General features: G+C 35.1%; 2 long non-coding RNA genes across 2 annotated transcripts in view; one reads left to right on the forward strand and one right to left on the reverse strand.

Annotated features, from left to right (window-relative positions):
• LOC118762268 overlaps positions 1 to 1,425 on the reverse strand; it is a 15,867-nt gene extending 14,442 nt beyond the window's left edge. Inside the window, exon 1 of the long non-coding RNA XR_004998022.1 lies at positions 1,403 to 1,425. This is a non-coding gene — a long non-coding RNA (uncharacterized LOC118762268). The remainder of the gene's footprint in view (positions 1 to 1,402) is intronic.
• The window catches only part of LOC118762267, a 19,786-nt gene extending 639 nt beyond the window's left edge, over positions 1 to 19,147 (forward strand). Inside the window, exons 2-3 of the long non-coding RNA XR_004998021.1 lie at positions 483 to 484; positions 18,987 to 19,147. This is a non-coding gene — a long non-coding RNA (uncharacterized LOC118762267). The remainder of the gene's footprint in view (positions 1 to 482; positions 485 to 18,986) is intronic.
• Positions 19,148 to 26,279: the final 7,132 nt, after the last annotated feature.

The following is a 26,279-nucleotide window of genomic DNA, read 5'->3' on the forward strand; positions in this document are numbered from 1 at the left end:
TTAATTGTCCGTCTAATATCTAAAAAAATTACTTTAACGTCTTTAATAAGTGTCAAATTCTGCATGTACGTATTAAAAAATATGTTACTTGCCTTGCTTTAACAGAAAGAAAAAAAAATTTAATCGTAATAAAAATATAAAGAAAAGCCGAAGCAGTGAAACGCACGTTAAAATACATCTGGAATTGCCATAACTTGGATCTGATGTAATCATTCAATTCGACATCTTAAATTTGACTCACATAAACACACATACACACACTACGCACATATATATACATACGGACTCGCACACATCTTTGAAGATCACTTAAGAAAAATAATACAGGAACGCCTAATCTGATACAGTTGGAAGATACGGTGGTTACCAAATCCCTTCAAAGACAGATATCGCTAGTGGGGGATAGGATGGGGGTAACTAGAGGAGAAGACTTTGGGAGTAGACAATGTGAACAAATTGACTTCATAAGCTGCTGTCAGCAGAAGTCAAAAGATCGTATCGTGGGCATATTTAATTCATGTCATTTATTTCGTTAAACGAAGCGGGGATGTATATATCGGATGATAGAAAGATGTAGAATCTAGTCAGTGCAAACATGGGTGGACTCTGTCATCTATCTAGCCAAGGTATGTGTATGTATGCATTCACTTGGTTCTTAAATACACACACGTGCACACATATCTATGTACATATATATATCCACACTATATACAGTTATAAGCTTATGTATGTATGTATGTATGTATGTATGTACGTATGGATGTATGTAGCTGTAAGCTTGTTTATGTGTAAACGTACATTTTTGGGATCTATTATGCAACACTGGGTGCTGATGGATATAACCGTGGATGCATGATTATATGTGTGTTTAAGTTAATATAAACATGTTCCTATGTAAAATCAGAACACGAACACAGCTAATTTTTTACCACGTGGTAACAGAAAAAGGACAAAAAAAAGAACAGTCAACCAACAAACAAACAGAAAACGATATTAACTTTTGTTATACATGGATACATTTATTTCTACCCCAACAAGTTAGCGCAAGCACACATTCTCACACACAAGCAAGCATATATATATATATATATATATATATATATATTCGTGTTTGTGTGTGTACATATATATATATGTCATTCAAAATGTGACCGCGTGTGTACCGTTGGCGACTTTTTCCTCTGTCTTCCCTTCTCTGGATCTTTCTTTCTCCTATGTTTCCGACGATGAGCTCCGCTCGAAATGTTAAACCCTCCTTCTTCCCTTCCTTCCTGAGCGTCCAATAATACTATATTTGTTCCACGTCCTCGCGTTGTTGTGTTTTCTCTTTGTGTTTTCATGTTTGGATTAACTATATATATATATATATATATATATATATTATATATATATATATATATACATATATACACACACACACACACACATATATATATATATATATATATATATAATATATATATATATATATAAGTGTACGATGCGAGATTAAAGGCTAAAATTGTTTTGAAGCATCCTCTAGGCAATATAATCAATATAGACAATAAGCACTGAATTGGTGTTCGTTCAAACTGCTAGAAATGATAACTAAGTTGTTTTCAAATCACGCAACTATGATCTTAAATGTAGTGTTATAAACATAAATTGGACTACATTATGAGGAATAAATAAAGGCATGGCTAAGGGTGATTTGCTTTTTAATTATACCATGGATCAGTGCTAAGGTGAGGAAACCATAACAATGTTAAGACAACAAACAATATCAATTATTGAGAAGGGTCAAAATATAAATATTCAACATTAGAATTACGAATATTACGTGAAAAGAAAAAGGACGCCTATATGAGCGCCTTTAACCGACACAGTGTTTTAGTTTCTTCTGGTCGGTGTCGTAACGGGCTGAGGGTTTTTCTGGGCGGGTTGTTGGTCATCCGCAGAATAGACTGATGTTGGGGCTGCCATCTTCGTGACGAGCCAACGCGGCATGGACCACCGTTTGTCTGTTATCTCCCTGGTAGATAGGCCCGCCCAGAGTGGTTCTACCAGGTACGAGGCTCCAGACGGTAATGCTTTCTCGGATTTATGGAACATGCAAATCCCCTCGCTACGACAAAGCCAGATCCAGGATGCGAAGGGGCTGGCACAGGACAGCGATCGATGGAGAGCACTGATGAACCTTGTAGGCTCTACACATGATGATGTCTCTGCGATCACTTATCTGGGATGAGCCCAGCCTCATTAAACAAGAGTATGAAACAAGAAGCAGTGTTTTAGTAAAACTTGTATCGATAAACGTAAACTGCATGCTATCTTCAAGATGTTGTAAGACCTAAATCTCAGAATAATGAGGGTAAACCTGCTAGTGTTAAACTGATGATTCGTAAATTATATCTTTTTATTGCATCCACTTCATAGATTGCTAATTTTTCTGCATCAGCATTGAGTTTCGTGCGTGTGGATATGAAAATACTGGAATATTGAATTATGGCCGAAACATTAATGCTCTTGTTTGCTTTACTAGTAGCAAATAATTTCAGTTTCAGCGATAAACAACTCCACAAGCCGTTTTTCGATATTTTAAAAATATTCTTACTGGTAAGTTTTTTTTTACTAACGAAGTGAGAAAACACTTTTGTTCAGTTAACATGGTACGAGGGATTTACGAATATGTGAATAACTCAAAGTGCACGTTATATAGCTGATAAAATTTGTATTCATATAATGAGTGGGCATGTCAATTCAGTACACCAGAACGTATGTTTTTTTTTGTTGTTTTAAGTGTGCATATTTATCCTACTCACATACGTTTGCATGCTTATCTTCATTCCATGAAATACAAAAGGGGAATCATGGGAAATTTCTTTACATAATATGACTACCGTAAATCCTCAAGTATAAATCCGCATTTTTTTCCCCCAAATTTAAAGGTCAAAATTCCTAGTGCGTACTAAATACGAGGTGAAAATTATTTTCTAAGCAATGTCCGAGTCTCTATTTGCTGTCCGGCAACGTTTATTCAGACGCATTTTGTGATGTCGGGCGCGAAAATACCTTAAGTTAAGCATGAAAGCAATGAAGTCATAAAAGAATCATCCATAACTTGCAGTAAGCAACATTTATTAAATGTTATTACTGTTATTTCTTTATTTTCTGCAAACAAAATGCACAAAAAAGCTACACGCTTGCATTATGATATATAAACAATAATGATAAAGGACGTTACCGTATATAGTTATACAAACCAAGCACGTTATATAGACCTCCTTGACTCAAGTTAAAGAAGGGGTGCGTATTATACACAAGGTTTAGGTTTTTCAGAGATAGAGCCCTATAAAAATCCCCTGCGTATTATACTCAAGGGCGGACTATACTTGAGAATTTACGGTATACCACTAACCTAATATGTGCCTACATGCATCCCATCTAAACAGACGGCCATGAATTTTTAAAGAATATCATTGTTTCTAGTTCTTGACTGGTACGATAAAAGGAGGAATTGAGCTCGTCGACATTTGAACTGAGAACATCAACATAAGAAATAGTAATGGTTGCTGATTTACGAACAAGGTCATTAGTTTTGAAAGGAGCATGTTGTACGAACTAAAGGAATGGGTGCACAGGGCAGTTTTCTGGGATCCTCATAGGACTAGGGGTCCAGTTCTCATTTATGTATCGAGTAGCTTGTTATCAATAAATAGATACTATTGGTTACATTGCATTGATTTGCCTGGAAGCTTATGATGTTGCTAAGATAGCCCTAACTCAAAGTAAATCCTCTCATCTTCCAACGGGTTGATCATGTCTGGAATACTTTTGATCGATGTTACTGCACCTAGGTTGGTTTGTGGCTTAGCAATGACGACAATGACTGTGAAGATGCTATCGTGTCTAGGGACATATGTCCACCTTGACAACACGGTCATCTCTGCTATACACGCTAACAAGAGTCAACGAATGTAGCTTCTAAGCGGTCATTCAATCTGCCGGAAATGACAGCCAAGTTTATTTTAAATAATCGTCAAAATGGGCTAGAATTTATTGGTTTCAGCAAGTTTGGAGGAAAGTCCAAGTCGATTTACATTGACCCCAGTGGTCAACTGGCACTTATTTTACCGACTCCGAAGAGATGAAAGACTAAGTAGACCTCGGCGGAATTTGAACCCAGAACATAAAGACGGACGATATGTTGCTAAGCATTTTGCCTGGCGTCCTAACGAGTCTGCCAGATCCTCGCCTACAATAGTCAAGGATATATTAATATAATCTTACATATCGCTGTCAACAATGCAACCACTACCATCACAATGACAAGCTATCATTACGAATAACATCACGACTACTGCCACCGCCGCTACGACAACAACCACTACCACCTCCAACAACAATAACAACAACAATAATAAAAGCAGCAAAAACAACAGTCACAACAAGAGAAACAACAATAACAAGAATAACAACAGGAACACGACTAACAACAATACACTGTCTACAACTACATCAAGGAAGTGATATCACAAACTTGTCCGTAGTTCAACTCTGGATTTTGACAGCAGTTCTGGAGACATACATCTCAGTGTATGTATGTATGTAATGTATGTATGTATGTATGTATGTATGTATGTACACACACATATATATCTGTGTGTGTGTGTCTGTGTGCGTGTACGTGTGATTGTGTGTGTGTGTGTGTGTGTGTGTGCGTGCGTATGTGCTTTGTAATGTTTTAGTAATTTTGTATATTTCGCTTTTGTTTGGTTTATTTAGGCTCTCTTGGGATTTGATAGTTTAAGTAATTCAAAACTGCAACAAATTTTGACCTACCATTTCTCACACTCATCAAAAGTACGACTATGCATGTATGTACGTTTGTGTGTATGTATGTATGTTTGTATGTATGTGTGTATGTATGTATGTATGTATGTATGTATGTATGTATGTATGTATGTATGTATGTATGCATGTATGTATGTATCTACGTACATATGTATGTATTCACGCATGTATGCGAGTGTAATATGTCGATCATATATTCTGCGTGTGTATTTATTTACATATATACATCTATATATGCATGGATATGTATAAACAAGTATGTATGTGTGTATGTACGTATGTATGTATGTATGTATGTGTGTATATATATATATATATATATATATACATATATACATATACATATATACATATATCTTAATATGCTTATGCTTGTGTGGGAGTGGGGTACGTGTGTGCTAGTAAATGTACTTTTTTATATAAAAGTATGAACATATGATAATGATGATGATGAAGATGTGGATAAGGATGACGCAGTAACACACTCTCTCTCTCACACACATATACTCCTTCACACACACACTCAAACCAAATATATTTATCCAAACCGAACAGATTATGGTGATGACATTAATAATGTGTTTACAAACCACATCTCACGATGTTTTACTAAGAAAGTGCAAACACAACCAAAAGTATATGAAAGATGGAGAAGAAAGACATATCAAAAGAAAGATTGATAAAGACATAGGAATATAGAGAAACACAAGATATATTGATAGTAACTAAGCATAACCACTCCCAAATGATAATGCACCCAAATGTAGACAAGGAGGGAGCCTTGTCTACTAATAGAAATAACAGTCGAAACTCACTTTAAATCCCTATAAAATTGGGAACTGATACCTCAAAATAGGTTGTAGTGTCTGAAATATGCAATGTTCAAATGACCAGCGGGACGATCATGACTGAGTCGCATTTGATCGTAGGTCAACTGAATCTGGGTTGACCTGGTGTAAAGCAAAGCAGCTACAATACTGCGGAGACAACGATAAAGATAGATAGATAGAGAGATAGATGGATAGATAGATAGATAGATAGACAGACAGACAGACAGACAGATATATATATATATATATATATATATATATATATATATATATATATATATATATATATATATATATATATATATAGATAGATAGATAGATAGATAGATAGACTAAACAGAAAAAAGGGGGATAAAATGCCAAAAAAAGAAGGGAAACAATAAATATAGAGAAATAGGGAACCAATCCCCTTCTATTACGCCATCAACTCAACACCACACATAAAGTTGATATCTGTGAAATCAAAAGAAACTGTCTAATAACAATAACAAACACGACGATATTAATGAAAATAACTACAAAGTAAGAGACAGAATCTCAGTTCTTAGTTGATGGAAGTATCAAGTTACTGGGAAGAAATTACAAAGAAATTGGGATAACGACATTAACCCTTTTCGCACCATATTTTAATCACTTGAAGTGGTGGGAAAAGCATAAGGGTTTCTCCACACTATCATGAACATTTCTAATAGAGAAATTTTAAATTTTGAATGTAAGTAGTTTGATTGGTAGAAATGTATATTACTCTTTACTCTTTTACTTGTTTCAGTCATTCGACTGCGGCCATGCTGGAGCACCGCCTTTAGTCGAGCAAATCGACCCCCGGGACTTATTCTTTGTAAGCCCAGTACTTATTCTATCGGTCTGTTTTGCCGAACCGCTAAGTGACGGGGATGTAAACACACAAGCATCGGTTGTCAAGCAATGCTAGGGGGACAAACACAGACACATAAACATACATACACACACATATATATATATACATATATACGACGGGCTTCTTTCAGTTTCCGTCTACCAAATCCACTCACAACGGTTTGGTCGGCCCGAGGCTATAGTAGAAGACACTTACCCAAGATGCCACGCAGTGGGACTGAACCCGGAACCATGTGGTTGGTAAGCAAGCTACTTACCACACAGCCACTCCTGCGCCTATATTGGATATATATATATATATATAGTGTCTCCCCAAATATGTATACATATTTTAACAGCTGATAACTCACTAAATTAACATTTTTTTATCCCGTTAGGAACAATGGGTCGAGTCAGGCTAAGCTTTGGACATACAAAATTTATCCTCAACTGCTACTGGAAGTTTGAAAGTTAAAGTGAAGAGACAGTTTAGTCGCGGAAGTTCCAAACTGATCTACCCACGTGACTTGCTATCCCTCAGATTAGAGATAAGTTTGAAGATGGCAGAACTGTTTAGAATGTCCACAAAAATCGTTCTGAAAATTCGCGGACATCTATGATCCCAACAAAACAAGAAGGACATAAGAGCCTATTGTCAGATTTGAAAACAATGTGAGCGATAAACGAATTGTGAAGCAAGAATTTCAAAATCAAACTTCAGCGCATTTTCGAAGCACTGACATTGGAAAAGTGCATTCCAAGAAAAGTCTCTGCACTCAGACCAGAAAGTGAAGTTTTACAAGTGGAACTTGGCAAGATGTGTAGAAGAATCACTCCTTTCAACAAAGATTGTTTGAAGTGGTGAGGATGCATTTAAATTAAATAGCTCAATTAACCACCACATTTACCCTTTCACAGGGGATCTGAGATCTTGTATATTACGGAGTAACGTCATGTTCATTTACCAGGAGTTACAGTATGGTGCCGTCAATTAAAAAGATTAGCTGGAGTATTGCTTTTTGTTTAACCGTACGGCAACTGGTCACTTATACTTGAACAAACTGCGATAATCTGTCATGCCAAGCATTCAAGAGGATTTTGAACATGCTGAGATTTATTTCCGTCAAGATAGGATACATTCACACAATCGTGTAGTAATGTAAGTGCCTACATGAGGAGATGTTGCCAAACAAGTGGATAGGACGAAAGGATGCAGTGGAATAATCACCACTTTCACCGGACTTCGCGCCACTGTCTTTCTTTTCATGAGGATACTTAAATTATAAACTTTACCAACAGAAAATCAGAACAGTTGACGAACTATATATATCTATATATATATATATATATATATATATATATAGATATATATATATATATTATATATATATATATATATATTATATATATATATATAATATATTTATATATATATACTTATGGTTTCAGGTTCAGTCCCACTGTGTGGTACCTTAGGTAAGTGTCTACTACTATAGCCTCAAGCCGATCAAAGCCTTGTGAGTGGATTTGATTGACGGAAACTGACAGAAGCCCGTCATATATATATATATATATATATAATATATATATACATATACATACATATATACATATATATATATATATATATATATATATATATTATATATATATATACACATATACACACACATATATATATGTATATATATATATAACACATATACACACACATATATATATAAACATATATTCTTTTATCCTTTTATACTTTTACTTGTTTCAGTCATAAGATTGCGGCCATGCTGGAGCAACGCTTTTAGTCGAGCAAATCAACCCCAGGACTTATTCTTTGTAAGCCTAGTACTTATTCTATCGGTCTCTTTTGCTGAACCGCTAGGTTACGTGGATGTAAACACACCAGCGTTATGTGTCAAGTGATATTGGTGGTGGGGAACAAAACACAGACACACAAACATATACACGCACATACCTACCTACCTACTTACCTACCTACATACATACATACATAAATACATGCATACATACATACATACATGCGTACATATATACATATATATATATATATATATATATATATATATATATATGACGGGCTTCTTTGAGTTTCTGTTTACCAAATCCACTCACAAGGCTTTGGTCGGCCTGAGGTTATAGTAGAAGACACTTGCCTAAGATGCCACGCAGTGGGACTGAACGTGGAACCATGTGGTTGGCAAACAAGCTACTTACCATGTACTTATATATATTATGTATGTATGTATGTATGTATGTATATATGTTTGTATCAAAAATTGAGACATACTTATGGAGTGCAATACATTTTCGCGTGTTTGAAAATATAGGCACCTCTGAAACATGTGCAATATCTGTCAAAAGTGAAAACAGTAAATAAATAACGAAATAAGCAATAATGTTTAAAGCAACAAGGAGGCAAGCTGCCAGAATCGGTAGCATGCCGGGAAAATGCTTCGGCTATTTCGTCCGTTCTGATATTCTGAGTTCAAATTCCGCCGAGTTCAACTTTGTCTTTCATCCCTTTGGGGTCGATAAAAAGAGTGTCAGTTGAGCACTGTGGTCCATGTAATCAACTTACTCTCCCCCAGAACTTACTTGTTTTGTGCCCCCAAAAATTTGAAATGAGTATTTAGAGCAACAATTTATGATAAGTATATACAAAAGAAATAAACACCTGAAATATACATATGTAGAAAATATTTGATTCTTGTCTATATGGTACTGTTTCTGATCGCTCACCACATATCCTCTTTCAGAAGGTTTCTTGGAAAGTACTGTTGCAAAGCTGGATTACTGCTATATGTATGAGAACACCTACCTCACCACACACAAACACACACGCGCGCACAGACACAGACACACACACCACACACACACACACACACACACACACACACACACACACACACACACACACACAACAAGCAACATGAGGTCTGAAACGATTCAATTAAATTGAACAGGATGCCGTTACGGAAGAATCTTAAATATGTTATAAAGAAGATTAACCTAGAAGTATATATAGATAAATAAGAACTTTTATAAACATGCTTCTTGGGAATAGCAAATTCCCGCGAGTTTTGAACATGAGTTATTATCTGTCACTAGAGAATTTATATAATATGGTAAAGATATTTAGGCTGACAAGATAGGTCGTCATTATAAGCCCATCACAAAAATGTGTGTATTGATGCGAAAAGCATGTGCGTAATAAGTCGGATCTGTAAACAGTTCTACCCATTACACTCGTGGTTACTATTCAAATGTTCTCGTTTTGGCGCGCTAAATTACCGGACAAAAATGATACTGCAGAAAATGATTTACTGCAGTGGCCCTTGCTGGTGAGAGAACGTATACGAGGACATTTGAATAGTAACCACGAGTGTAAATGTGTAGAACTGTTTAGAAATCCGACTTTGTGCGGACGTTCAAGTATACAGTTCTGTAAATTATATTCACTTGGACGATCTCACCGAAGATGTACGGACATGGAACCATGTGTTGTGAAGCAAGCTTCTTAACACACATCTGTATATATATACATACATATATATATATATATATATATATAGGCGTAGACAGAAACTGAAAGAAGCCCGTCGTATATATATGTATATGATTGTGTAGCTGTGCATGTCTCCTCACCATCACTTGACAACCGATGTTGGTGGATTTACGTCCCCGTAACTTAGCAGTTCGGCAAAAGTGACCGATACGATAAGTACTAAGCTTACAAAGAATAAGTCCTGGGGTCGATTTGTTCGACTAAAGGCGGTGCTCCAGCATGGCTGCAGCCAAATAACTGAAACAAATAAAAGTATAAAAGAATGTATACACACACACACACACACATACACGACGCATGGTCTAGTAAGGTGTTAGAATGAAGATCGAGAGATCATGATTTCAACTCCAAGACTGGGTGGTGCAGTGTGTTCTTGAGCAAAACCCTTCATCACATGTTGCTCTATAATAATATCGACACCTGCCGAGAGGCAAACTGTGAACCTGTTCAGGCAGCGTCGATTTGTTGGAAGGAGTGAGGTAATGCGCTGCATGTAAATTTATCTCTATGTACAAAGTAATTTTGCAGGTCGTTCGGCAAAGGAAAGGCTAAACACTGACGCATCGTCTTCGACGGGAGAGAACATCATATGTGTGTGTGTGTGTGTGTGTATGATCGACTCTCAAATCGAATACGACGCATCAGTGTTCAGCTTTTGCCAAAGGACATGCAATAAATATATATATATATATACACATACATATACGTATACACACACACACACACACACACACACATATATATATATATATATATATATACATGTATATTAGTTATTTGCTTAACGTCCCAAAGTGATACGCAAGCAAAATTTTATGATTACAACCAGCTTCAGCTTTTAACCTTTTTCTTCTCTCTGCCCTTCTTTATTCTTCACTCTCCGAAAGCTCCATATTTCAGATCAGTTTTATTACCAAATATGATAAACATTTTAGCATATCAATGGCAATACCATATAACATTGGAAGCAGAAACAGCTGTTAGATGGGATGCAGTCTATTTGTTTTGAATTAATAAATAATAATTGATGTAAGTCACTTGTAGTTCATCGATATTTCTCCATTTTCTGTCTTCATATATATATATATATATATATATATATATATACATATAACGGGAAGGTTTACGAAAATAAACAAAAGACGAAGGCAAGTGGAGTACAAACAAACAAATGTATTAGTATATATATATATATATATATATTTAATCAATTTAGGGTAGCAAAAAATTCAATAGAAATTTATCGTTACCAGCGGTCTAGTGGGAAAGAGAAAATAGTCAAAGACTATATATATAAATTCAACAACAATTAAGGAATGGCCTTAATAGGCCATTCGGCCCACTAGAAGAAGCAGCCAGGACTCAAACCGCTAAGTAGTAGTAATTCAGAAATCAAATGAAAATTTAAAAATTACTGAATTACTACTACTTAACGGTTTGAGTCCTGGCTGCTTCTTCTAGTGGGCCGAAAGTATATATATATATATATATATATATGTGTGTGTGTGTGTATGTGTGTATGTATGTATATATGCACGCACATATATTCATACACACATGCATATTAACTTAGAATTATTACTTTAAAGTTTATTTAAGAACAACAAGGGAACACTTAGTCATGAAGTTACTCAATGCTGAATAGAAATTAAAATTCATTGTAAAAGTTGCGTTGACTGGGAATTCAAGTTTCGCGTAACGATTATTTAAGCTTTTAGGTGAAACTTGGACTCCTACTCAACATAAACTTTACAATATTTTTTACGAAATGGGAACATTCTTTCGTAACGTTTGACTTTATTCTTATGTATTTCAAATTTATATCTCATATTTATTGCTTTGTACTATTATCTCCATTATCATTAAAGTGTTGTAGTAGCAGAATCATTAGAACGACGGAAGAAATGCTTAGTGTCATTTCTTCCGGCGGTATACATTCTGAATTTTAATTCTACTGAGGTCTAATTTGTCTTATATCCTTCTGAGGTGCGATAAAATAAATGTCAGTTGAATACTAGTTTCGATGTAATCCACTAGATCATTCTCTCTAAAATTATTACGTCTACTATTCGTGAATTTCGTATTTTAGTACATTTCAATTATTAGACGCCTAAAACAGTAATAAATCAACCTGAGACCTGCATGCAGCTCGTGGCACTTTCTGAATGGCCTGCCCGCTTAACGAAAAATTACCGCCGATTTATCATCCGTAGAAATATTCTAGCGAGTGAGAGCCCTTTGTTAGCTAGAATGTTACTAACAAGCAGGTTCTCTACAAACAATTGCGGATTGTATTATAAGGGAAGGAAATGCACTCACACAACCCCTTTCTGACATACATACATGCATATATATCTTCACGCACATACACTCATATATGTCTATACATACACTCAAATATATATATATATATATATATATACACACACAAATATATATACACATATTCACACACACACACACATATATATATATATATATATATATATATATATATATATATATATATATATATATCTATATATATATATAAACATATGTGTATGTGTGTATATATACACATGTATGTATATATGTATGCATTGTGACCGCGTGTGTACCGATGGCGATTTTTCTCCCCGTCTTCCCTTCTTTGGATCTTTCCTTTTCTTATGTTTCTGACGAAGAGCTCCGCTCGAAACGTTAAACCCTCCTTCTTTCCTTCTTTCCTGAGCGTCCAATAATACTATACTTTTTCCACGTCCTCGCGTTGTTGTGTTTTCATGTTTGGATTAACTTTATATATATATATATATATATATATATATATACATGTATGTATATATGTATGCATGCAGATATATATATACATGTATGTATATATATATGCATGTATATATATATATATATATATATATGTGTGTGTGTGTGTGTGTGTGTGTGTGTGTATTCGTGAGAGTGAGTTTATATGTACATGGTGTGTTTATTAAACGTTATTTGGGTAACTCGGGAAGATACAAATGATTTCGTTACTGCAAAATTAAAAGTTAAATTTCTAGCTAGAATTGTTGCTATTCATTTTTGTTTTCTATATTAGAATTAGCCCTTTGATTTATAGAAAATAATATTTTTATAAAACTTTTACGACATTCATGGCATGCATGAATATAATTTTTGAAGGAAATGAAACAGAGAAAAAAATTAGTTAACCATTGTAAATTTAATTCATGTTATGGAACTCATCACTCGATATTTGTAAGAGATAAAAAACTGGATGTAAAGAAATTAAAAGACAGATGCAAGGGTGTGTAGTCACCAAATTTATTTGATAGTTATAAAAAAGATGCTACTTCTTTTCCGCATTTTTTCCTTCAAATAATGAGAGGTACAGCTTTTTTCGGCAATCCTAAACAAGAACAGAGCAACAAGGATCGGTAAATATGGTATCTAGGAGATGAATCGTAGTTCAAGTGATAGAAGGAGTGGTTATAAAAAGAAGTGAATTTACGGGGAGGAAGTTATACGATGAACGAGTTGAGATGAGCAATCAGTGATAGAAGTCCTAGGTGATAAATACTTGTTTTGTGTTGCTGTGTGAGGGCTTGCCAATCTGTCAGATATCTTTGTATACTGTTCACATAAGGAAAATACATTAACGTGTGCAAGATTGCACCTATATAATGATCACGGATGCTTCACACATGAAATATTTTCCGTTCCTGAAAATCAGAGCCAATATTTCTAATGTAATGTTGTCAAATGTGAAATATCCTTAGTTGTGGTAATGTTATAATTGAAATAATTTCATGGAATGATACAGCAAATTAAAAGTTAAGTACATTCTTTTGCGGTTGCAAGGAAGATGCGTTTCACCACGCCGCGCCAGAAACCTTTGCTTTTGGCAGGTCCTTACTTATTTGTCATGTTTCTCTGCCAATGAAATCAATGTTGTTGAGTGGTTTATTTTTTCTGTAGGATGTGAAAAGTCTCTAAAATATAACTGATATATTATAATGTTCAGCACGATAGCAATGGTCAGTAAAGCCCACTCCTCGTTGAGCAACAACACAAAAAAGTTAATAACAACCTTTTCTACAATAGACACAAAGTCCGAAATTTCGGGGGAGAAAGTAGTCGAAAGGATAAAAGGCGAATTCGACCATAGTAGATTTTTAACTAAGAATAGTCGATTACATCGAACCCAGTGTCCAACTGTACTTTTTTCATCGACCCCTACAAAATGAAAGGTAAAGTCTACGAACGAAATATCGCGAAGCATCTTAGTCGGCACGCTAACTATTCTGCCAGCTCGCTACTTTAGAATTAATAATCCTTTCTACCTTAGGCACAAGGCCTGAAATATTGGGGGTAACTGGTACTTATTCCATCGACTTCATCGACCCCGAAAGGATAAAAAGCAAAGTCGACCTCGGTGGGATTTGAACTCAGAACGTAAGGATGACCGAAATGCCACTAAGCATTTTGCCCGGTTCTGAATATTTTGGAGGAAATTTTGCTTACGCATGGTGACCCCACACTTCTGAACTTGCGATACATACTGGCACTGGATATCTCGTCTTGGTTTATCTCTTGATAATATGTGGAGGATGCTGATGGGTCTGTGAGGGGCTGTGCAAGCGTTATTAGACCTATAATTTTTGGTTGTGCAATAGCTGGCGAGGCGACAGTCTTCTATTCGATCCCAGTATGAGTGTCTTGCGGCCAGCGTGCAAGCTACGAACGCGAACCCGGGTGAAGCCGACTGCTTGTGCAATAACCTCATGCACGGGTTATTGCTGGCATTTTGCGAAGTTCATTGTATAGAATATTCTCAACTCCCTCATGGGATATGCTAATAACTTTTGGCTATTTGATTTATAATCAGTCACCTGTCGTCCATCGGCATGTAGCGAACACGATCAATGTTTTCCTCGGTGGAGGCAATTGTAAGACGTCCAGACTTTGGATCATCTTCAAGAAACTCCTTTCATCTAAATTCAGCTGCTCACTTTTGTGCTACTGATAAAGCTGGAGCGTCATCTGCTGCACCAATCATGTCAGCATAAATGACGTTGGGAGCTAAATTATTTTTCTGCAGGTACTTGACAACACCACGATGCCAAATTTTGTCGATTTTCTACAAAATCGCTACTAATTACTATTGAAGTTTTCTTTGAAGAGTCGGATGTCAGTTTACCTGGAAAGAAACAATGCAATTATTAATAACGGGAGTTGAAATTAATGTATGCAAGATTTCCCACCTGTAGCGTCACGCCTTCACAGTCAGCCTATGAACTTCTAAGTCCACCCTCGGGCGTATGTTTGCATTATATAATTTTATTTCTAGATTTCTTGCCTATAGAGAAATAAACCGGTTTCTAATCTTGACCCAAGGATCCTTCAGGTAAGCTGTTGCGCATGTATGGGTGTATAGGTGCAATATATACAAATATTCTCAGTGTATGAGCATGTGTGCTTGTTTTGTTTTACATGCGTATGTATGCATGTAAATGTACGAATATCTATCTATCAATCTATCTATCTATCTATCTATCTATCTATCTATCTATCTATCTATCTATCTATCTATCTATCTATCTATTTCTCTCTCTCTCTCTCTCTCTCTCTCTCTATATATATATATAATATATATATATATATATAATATGCACACGAGCAAAACGCCCCCGTCCAATGGACGGTGCTGAGTTGTCAAACATTTAAACCAAATTTTCTCAAAACAACTTATCCGACCGTCCCATAGGCCTCCCCTTTGAGAAACACTGATTTAGCCTAAATTTGAGACACCAGCAAAAGACGGATTTCTACTGATGTACTTGGGCATATAAATGCACGCTCCCACGGCTTTATCGATTGCATTCTCACCTGGAATCGATTTTTGTAATTTTTCAAGACTTGTACACGCCATGATATCGTCAGTTTCTACACATCAAATTTGAGCGCAATCGGGTGGAAGAAGCCCGAGATCCTAGAAGAGACACGCACAGACAGAACGGATTATATATAATAGATATGTATGTGTATGCATAATGTAAATATGTATGTATTTATATTTTTATGTATATGTGTATGTTTTCTTTTTCTATTTTTAATTTAGAGTTAATCTTGACTAACTGGCTACCAGCTTGATAGCAATATTGAGAAGGAAATCATGTTGTTTTATTCATTATTCTTTAAAACTTTAAGGTCTTTCACCTTTTTATTGTCCAAGATTTCTTGATAATTTTTAGTGCATCAATTACGGAGATACATTCGCTCCCCAAGAACCCAAGTTCAACCACACTTTTCTCCAGCTGGATTGCTACATATCCAGTTGCTCTAATAATAATAGGTACGAAACTGAACGTATATCTAGGTACTGGATTCGCAAACCCTTTATCAATGGTCAATAAATATTATCTTTCTCCTCTATTTTACTTACTATATTAGAGGTCAGAGCATATTTTTGTCTTCTGGTCCAGCACAAAAGTATCTAGCCAGATGTATATGCAATGAGGAGAAAAATCAGCATTTGTTGGTGATCAATAATTTCTGTATTTTATTGTATGTACAAGAGACAACTGCGGATAAGAAGTGGGTTTTTCGGGTCTCATCAACGAGGCAATGTAGTAACGATGGTATTTAGTAAATAATCGAGATTATACGTTAGATGGCGTAGAAAAATACAATGAATAGATAGATGAAACGCTATCTCTGAAGTATTTTGAAATATCATAGCGAAAATATAAATAATTAAAATCAAAATGAATTTTATTACACACACCTCTACCACCTGTTACGTTTAAACTTAATAACACTTCATAAATCCAGTCTTGTATACAAAATGAGAAAACAGTCTGCAAAATAGATATTTACCAAAAAAAAAAATAATAATAATAATTAAAAAAAAAAGACCTTTAAGAATATATAGAAAGTAGCGGGTTTTTAAAATTCTCATTAATTTTCGTTCTTAGGAAAATATAAATAAAACTTAGATATATAATATCAAGTTTGAGGATGTTATCTTATGAATTAAACTATTATTGAATAAAGCTTCTTTTATAGAGACTTGTCATAAGCATGAAGGTGGCATCAAATAATAACAACTATAATAATAATAATATAATAATAATAATAATAATAATAATAATAATAATAATAATAATGATAATAATAATAATAAAATACAAAGAAGAGGAAGACGATGATGGTGATGATGATGATGATGATGATGATGATGAAGATAGTGATGACGAGGACGATGATGATGATGATATGGTTAAGTAGGAAGATGAGAGGATGTAGAAAAAGAAAAGAAAGGGATGATGAAGGAACGGTAGAATAAGTAAGGGTAGGAGGAAATGGATAATATCTACTGAAAAACCTATGCCAAGACAATTGTGAATACAAATTCTAGATTTATTAGATGGACATTCCATAAAAGTGTGTGTGGGTGTGTGTGTGTGGGGGTGGTGGTGGTAGATGAAAAGGTCTCAGGATGGAGACCTATAGAGAGATTAGTAGCTAATGTGTGAAGGCATAAATTCAAAGATGCGCCGAGATATTTCAACTCTTAAGGATAACCCCTTTAATTGGCCACATGTCGCGTGACTAGTTTGCTATCAACGATTCGGTAACAACAATGTACCTACTCTTTGTATGTACAATTTGTGATTGTTGTTACTGTTGTTGCTCTGCTTCTCCTACATTATTTATTTCCTTCTCAACTTTTTCATCATCATCATCATCATCATCATCATCATCATCATTATCATCATCATCATCCATGACAGCGGTAGCAGCGACCTCATCACCATCTATAGCTTTCAACAGCTACTGAGCTTTCATAAGTGGCAATCTACTGAGATTGATAGACACCCAGATGCGAAAATAAACAAATAAATGATGGTGATGATGATGATGATGATGATGAAGACGACGCCGCCACCGACAATGATACTACTACTACTACTACTACTACTACTACTACTACTACTACTACTATTACTACCTTTCCGTTATTGGCCACAAGGGCCGAACACAAAGCAAAATGCGACAGTATTTAGGCACAAGGCCTGAAATGTTGTTGGGGTTAGGGAAGAGAGAATCTATTACATCAACCCCAGTGTTCAACTGGTACTTTATTTTATCGACTCCAGAAAGGATGAAAGACAAAGTCGACCTCGGAGAGATGTGAACAAAGATCGCAAAGACTGACAAAATGCCGCTAAGCATTTTGCCCGGCGTGCTAACGATTCTGCCAGTTGTGGTCTCAAATTTTGGCAGAAAGCCAACAGATTTTGAGGGTAGGAGGAAATCGATTACATCGGCCTCCAAACATATCGAATACGTAGATTAACAACGAAAATATAGAAAACCGTGTGTGTGTGCTTAGCGGCAGTTCGTCTGCCGCTACGTTCTGAGTTCAAATTCCGCCATGGTCAACTTCGCCTCTCATCCTTTCGGGCTCGATTAAGTAAGTACCAGTTACGCATTGGGGTCAATATAATCGACTGCCCCCTCTCCCCAAAGTTTTCGGGCCTTGTGTCTAGGGTAGAAGAAAATGTATATGCATACATATATTAGTTTCAAATTTGACACAAGGCTATCGATATAAATGGAGTCAATATAAGGAGAGTCAATTTACATTCAACCGGTACTTATTCTGTCGACAGCAAAAGTGTGAAGAGTTAAGTGGACATTCGTGGAATTTGAAATAAGAACCTAAAACGCCGGAAGAAATGTCCTTAAGTATAATGTCCGACTTAGTGATGATTCTACCAGCTTGCCGTTTTAATATTCTTCTGCAAATTTAAGATATATAAAAATCTCTCTTTATGAGACGTTATCATACGATAAATTCAAATTACGCTATGTGGTGTGGGTAGTTTAGCTTAAAGGTTTAGAGCACCGCGACGCGTAATCATGGAGGTGCGAGTTCGAGTCTCATAACCGGCCGCCAACACTTTTTTCTGCAAACTAGGGGTAGCTTATCCTGTTTAGGCTATATTATTAGCATTATCCTGCGTTTGAGAATTTAAAATGACTTCTTTAACTTTCTAAGACGTCTCAACGGTTCTAAAGCAAACTTTGTTTGTTTGTTTACGCTCACTGTAATTTGAATATATATATATATATATATATGACGGGATTTTTTCCGTTTCGTCTACCAAATCGACTCACAAGACTTTATTCGGCTCGAGGTTATGGTAGAAGACACCTGTCCAAGATCCTACGCTGTGGGACTGAGCATCCGGAAGCATGTGGTTGAGAAACAAGCTTGTTCGCACACAGCTATGTCTGCACCTATCTATCTATCTATCTATCTATCTATCTATCTATCTATCTATCTATCTATCTATCTATCCATCTATCTATCTATCTATCTATCTATCTATCTATCTATCTGCTTGTGTGCAGCCCTGTGTGGCCAATAAAGAAACTTATCTGCTTGACTGCCTGTCTATGTATGTATGCATGCATGCATGCATATATGTATGTATGTATATGTGTGTATATATGTATATGTGTGTATGTATATATATGTGTGTGTGTGTGTGTACCAGGTTCTTTTGTGTCAACAGTTTTGCGTATTTCAAGTATTTCTAGTTTTAATCTATAGCTTGAAGAAATTATATGCGAAAAGTGTTTATTCATCAATATATATTCCAATATGTATCTACTGTGTGTTGTCATCGTTTTATCTGAAGCCAAATTCCATGCTTATTACATTTGATTGATTTTAAGGCAAAATACTATTTGGACACGTTTGCAAACTAATCCTTATTGTTGTACCTCTGACGGCGCAGGAAATGTGTCATGGCTTGGAAATCTGATGTTATAATCTGATGGTGCAAAACTTGAACTGTAGGTAGGGTGAGATAACACTTCCGGCCCATCCCCAAGTTCCTCAAGTTTGCGTTTTTTCACGTTGGTAATGTGTACTATGGCACTGTCATGCTTTAGGAGTGCGCTTCTTCGATTGACTAACTTCGGGTTGCTAGCTTTCAAAGTATCATATACTCACTGAATTTTTTTGGACATAAAGGTTAGCATTCACAGCACGGCCAGCTGGTACAAGTTCAACGCCCAACACACCCTCGAAATACAACACCACCTTCAAACCTATTTCTTTACTACCCACAAGGGGTAAACACAGAGAGCACAAACAAGGACAGGCAAACGGATTAAGTCGATTATATCGACTCTAGTGCGTAACTGGTACTTATTTAATCGAACCCGAAAAGATGAAAGGCAAAGTCGACCTCGGCGAAATTTGAACTCAGAACGTAGCGGCAGACGAAATACCGCTAAGTATTTCGCCCGGCGTGCTAACGTTTCTGCCAGCTCGCCGCACCTTCAAACCACTATTGTTTCACAAGAAGTTCTGATGCTTGGTCAGAACCAACCATTGACTTCACTTACCAGGATTACGAAATTAGATCCATCTAGAGGATTTGCAAGCGGTTTCTTGCAAATATTCACAGATCGGTGCGCTTGGTCATTGGTAATTCCATGAGGAGCTTCACAATGCCGAGTTTATGGAGGTGTCGACTGATGGTGCTTTATGAAGGACAAAGCCCTGCTGCTAATGAACGAGTGCTTGTGCTTGGCTCTTGTTTAACAATTTCAAGCAAGGCATTTCACATAAATTTATTTCGCTCCTGCTCTTGTACTCAATCGTTTTTCTACATGTTGTGTAAATGGTTCTAAATTCAATTTTTCTTCACTCATTATCAAAGCTGTTAAATAAAGAATAAAAATGTAATGTTCATATGTAATATATGGAAAAAGTTTAACAACTTAGCAACGATTGGACGATAAGTTGTATCAAATTAATTGTACAACACAAATTAATTATACAATTGATGATCAGTTGCCACAGAGCATCAATACAAAACCGTAGTAACTTTTGACTCAACCTGGCATCTTTCTCTATATCTCCCTATCTCTGTTTATATATCTATATCTATATCTATAAACACGTGCTCGACAAGACTATCGGACGTTTTTATACATCGCTGGTTACAATGCATTGGTTTAGTCCTTGAATGATGCCTTCCCGCTGTGTAGGTGAGCCGGTGAACATTGTCACTGATCGGAGGGCTAGTTCGTCGCAGAGTTACCTATTTACAGCTGAGCGGACTGGAGTAACGTCAAATGAATTGGTTTTCTCAAGAGCACAACGAGCACCCAGTCTGGGAATCGAAACCACGATCGTGAGTGCGACTCGTCTAATCACCACTAGGCTATGCGATTTCACCGTATACACACACACACGCACACACACACACACACATATTAGTGTATATATGTACATATAAGTATACATGTATATGTATATATATGTATATATATATGTATATATATATATATTATATATATACATATATATATGTATATATTATCTATAAATATATATATATATATATATATATTATATATATATATATATATATATGTATATATATATATATATATATATATATATATATATATATATATATATTATATAAGTATATATATGAATATATATTATATATATATATATATACACATATACATATACATATATACATACAAATATATTTATATATATATATATATATGCTGAAATACTCGAGTACGCGGAGGAAGGTTACGGAAGTAAATTTCACTTTGGTTCCAACTGAATGATCTTCAATCTGCAGAACTAGTTGAGACCGAACAAGATGTCCAATGTATTTGCTACAAGAGGAACCACAAAGAACCATCCACGCTTGGAAAACCACCTAGACCTCCCCACTTTATTTTGCGAGTAGAATTTCTCTTGCCCGGCCTGATAAAATACTTTTACTTCCCTTATATGAATAGAGTCTGTTGTCTCACGTAACTGCACCGGATTTTATAGACATCTCATAGTCAACCAGCATGGCCTTTCGTTAAACTGTCAATCAATAAAAAGACAACTTTTTAACTACATTTCTCTTAAATTTTTTTCAGCTCTATTTTAAGAGGTGGCTGTGTGGTAAGTAGCTTGCTTATGAACCACATGGTTGCGGGTTCAGTCCTACTGCGTGGCACCTTGGGCAAGTATCTTCTACTATAGCCTCGGGCCGACCAAAGCCTTGTGAGTGGATTTGTTAGACGGAAACTGAAAGAAGCCCGTCGTATATATGTATGTATATATATATGTTTGTGTGTCTGTGTTTGTCCCCCCAACATCGCTTGACAACCGATGCTGGTATGTTTGCGTCCCCATAACCTAGCGGTTCGGCAAAAGAGACCGATAGAATAAGTACTAGGCTTACAAAGAATAAGTCCTGGGGTCGATTTGCTCGACTAAAGGCAGTGCTCCAGCATGGCCACAGTCAAATGACTGGAACAAGTATAGAGTAAAAGAGTAAAAGAGAGAGAGAGAGCTTATTTTAATTTTACGAATTGCGGTTAGAAAGCCTATACATATCAATAAAAACAAGAATGATAGGAAAAAAACACAAGTCAAAACAAAATTTAGGAAATGAATGTTAAGAAAAAATAAACTTATACCAGAAGAAAGGAGATAATGATATAAATAAACCGTAAAGAGGGAGAAAGGGATATATATATATATATATAATATATATATATATATATATATATATTATCTATATATATATATATATATATATAGATAGATAATAGATAGATAGATAGATAGATAGATAGATAGAGATAGACAGAGAGAGCGAGGCAGAGACAGAAACAGAGACAACAAAAATAGATAGATAGATAGATAGACAGACAGACAGACAGATAGATAGATAGATAGATAGATAGATAGATAGATAGATAGATAGATAGATAGATGGATAGATAGATAGATAGATAGATAGATAGATAGACAGACAGACAGACAGACAGACAGATAGATAGATAGATAGATAGATAGATAGATAGAGACAGAGACAACAAAATAAAAGATGGAAACTATCAATTAAGTAAAATAAAAATAAAATTTTAAGACGACCGAAAGTGAGAGAGATATAGAGCGGAAAAGAACTTATGTCCTCTTCAACGTCTTCCATCTTTTCAAAGATAAGAGGCACTACAGAATAGGCCAGTGTTTTTGACCAGGAAGAACTATTATTTTTATTATTATTATTGTTGTTGTTATTGTAATTATTATTATTATTATTATTATATTATTATTATTATTATATTATTATTTTTATTATTATTGTTATTGTTGTTGTTGTTGTTGTTGTTATTATTATTGTTACTATTATTATTATTATTATTATTATTATTATTGCTGTTGTTGTTGTTTTTGTTGTTGTTGTTGTTGTCGTTGTTGTTATTGTTGTTATCATCATTATTATATATTTTTAGTTTATGTTATTGATACATATCCTCAAAAGACGTCTTTGATAACGATAATATTAAATTGGGATTGCAGAAGATACTAAATGCTGGACATATTTATATGTGTGTGCAAGTATATATATATATGAATGTGTATATACGTATATATATATAATATATATATATATATATATATATACACACATAAGTGAGTGTGTGTATGTGTATGTGTGTATGTATATATATATATATATATAAACAAATATACGTGTTTATGTTCATAGCTATATAACATATGAATATGTGAATATGTAAGTATGTATACACACACACACAAGCACACATATGTATCTTTATTGATATTTAATTACAATGTGTACGTATGCGTTTGCATGTTTACGGGAGAGATATTTTATACTGTATGTGTATATTATATATATATTATATATATATATATTATATAATATATATATATATATATATATCATAAGTATCCGGACTGTTGCTGTAGTAACGAAGGCTAGAACGTGATGAAGCCGCTTGCCACAGATTGGCCATGAAATCTGTTGTGCGTGCTCCTTAGGTTTTAACTGTCTAGCTCAATTCCGCTGTTTACTGCAGTGTTTGGAAGGAAGGTGTGTAGCGTGGGATTGTCGCATTGATCATGAGAGAAAAAGTTGAGCGGAGAATCTGCATTGAATATTTGCCAAAATCTTGGTGATACCTGTTTAGGAGCCTACACAAAGTCTTCAAAACGTTTTCATCGTCCTCGACACAATCAAGGAGATATTGTGCAACTGAAACCAGAGTGTGTTTCTAGTCATCTGAAGGCAGTTTTCGCACAAACTTGGCAGGCTCACGTCACGGATGGCGATTCGACGATTTCCCCGTAGAACCGCTTGCGTATCTGCGATATTTTTTTCTCAATTCTGCTCGTTGCTGGTCTTCCTGACCGTTCGTCAATATCAACAATTTTTGGCTAAGTTGGAAACGTCTGTGCAACTCGTACATTTGTGTACGACTCATAAACTCCTCTCCATACACTTTCTGCAACTTTGCGTAGGCCTCTGACCAGGTATCGCCATAGCAACTTACCCTGAGATGGCCTATGCGACGATAACACACTACCCACTTCCCTTCCATATATATATATGAATACAGGGTGCGAGGGGTATTTGAGGACAGTTGGTATACAATAAAACAATTATATTTCAGCATAAATAAATATGTATTTGAATAAACGTTTACGCAATTAGTCTTGATAACGATTTTTAAGGCAAATATTATTCTAAGAAACCGCCTTCAGCTTCGATGACAGCTTAAGTGCGGGACTGAAACCGCTGGCATGCTAACACTATATGGTCCTTATTTATTTCGGATATCACCTGGACAATGGCAGCCTTCAGTGAAGCTATTCCATTATGAGGATGACGATTAGTCTCCATTTCAACAGTGTTCCACGCGTAGTAGTCCATAGGATTCAAATCTGGCGAGTTTAGAGGCCACATATTGGGTGATACATAATCGTAAATATTGTCTGACAACTATTCTTGGGTGACTAGGGCTTTGTGAGAAGGAGGTGAGTGTTGTTGAGACACGTATGGTCTTTCATTGCATACGTCATCAATCCAGTACCTCGATGTATCCAGCAGCATTAATTCTAAGACCTTGTGGAAAAAAGTGGGGAGGGATCACATGATCTTCACTGCTCTCCTCTCCTAAAACTATGTTACTTGCTGGAAATTTCGTGCGCATCACTTTGGTTACTTCGGAAGGATCTGCACATAACTACATGTCATTTCTTCTGTTAATCTTTTGATCATGGTCCAAGGATTTGTCATCAGAGAAAAACCAAAGTATGTCTTGTTCATGAGGGTTTTTCACTTTGATAAGTAAACGTTTTGAACGGATGAGACAGTTGTCCTCTCTCCTTGCAGACACGAATTGGCCTTTTATCATTATATAGGACTGGTGTCGAATGTCACGATGTACTACAGTTCTGATAGTCTATTCTAACACTCAAAGTTCTTTCGCAATGGACCTCATTGATCTTTTGGGGCTTTCATCGATAATGTTTTGAACAAGTTGTATAAATTCCAGTGTCCTTTTAGTGTCTGAGTGTTGTGACTGTATTTTTCTCTTAGATACAGGTGAAGTATAACAATCACATGCCTCCAATTCCAACCGAAGTTTGTGTACAAACGATCCCGTAACATTTATAAAGTTGCTAAATTCTAATTCACTGTGGTTTACATGTATAGCAACTATGACTGCTGCATGTCTTTTTTCATTTCTTGATTTAGCATGATATGTATGTATTGTATGTATACATAGGTATATATATATATATATATATATAATATATATATATATATATTATATATATATAATGTATATAATATATATATAATATATATATAATAGTGGTTTTGTCTCAAATAATATTTTATATATATATTATATATATATATATATATATATATATATATATATATATACAAACAAATTAGAGAATGGAGAAACATACTTAAATCAATAAAACATCAACTATCGATGATACCCATCAATACTTTATACACATTACATATGAGTAAGGCATTATAATATACTATATACATATGTATAACATATTATATATATATAGATATATATTATATATATATATATATATATATATATATTATATATATATATATGATTATACAATGTGTTCATCTATTCTAATTTAATTAAATTCTCTGTCTTTGTGCAGTGAAGATTGCCCTGCATTTTAAATTGATGTAATGATTGCATTAATCAATTAAATGGACTTGCATTAAACGATCGTACTGAATACCTCTCGAGATCCTTGTTGCTTAATTTGATTATGTATATAT

This window comes from Octopus sinensis, linkage group LG2 (assembly GCF_006345805.1).
Source record: "Octopus sinensis linkage group LG2, ASM634580v1, whole genome shotgun sequence".
NCBI lineage: Eukaryota > Metazoa > Mollusca > Cephalopoda > Octopoda > Octopodidae > Octopus > Octopus sinensis.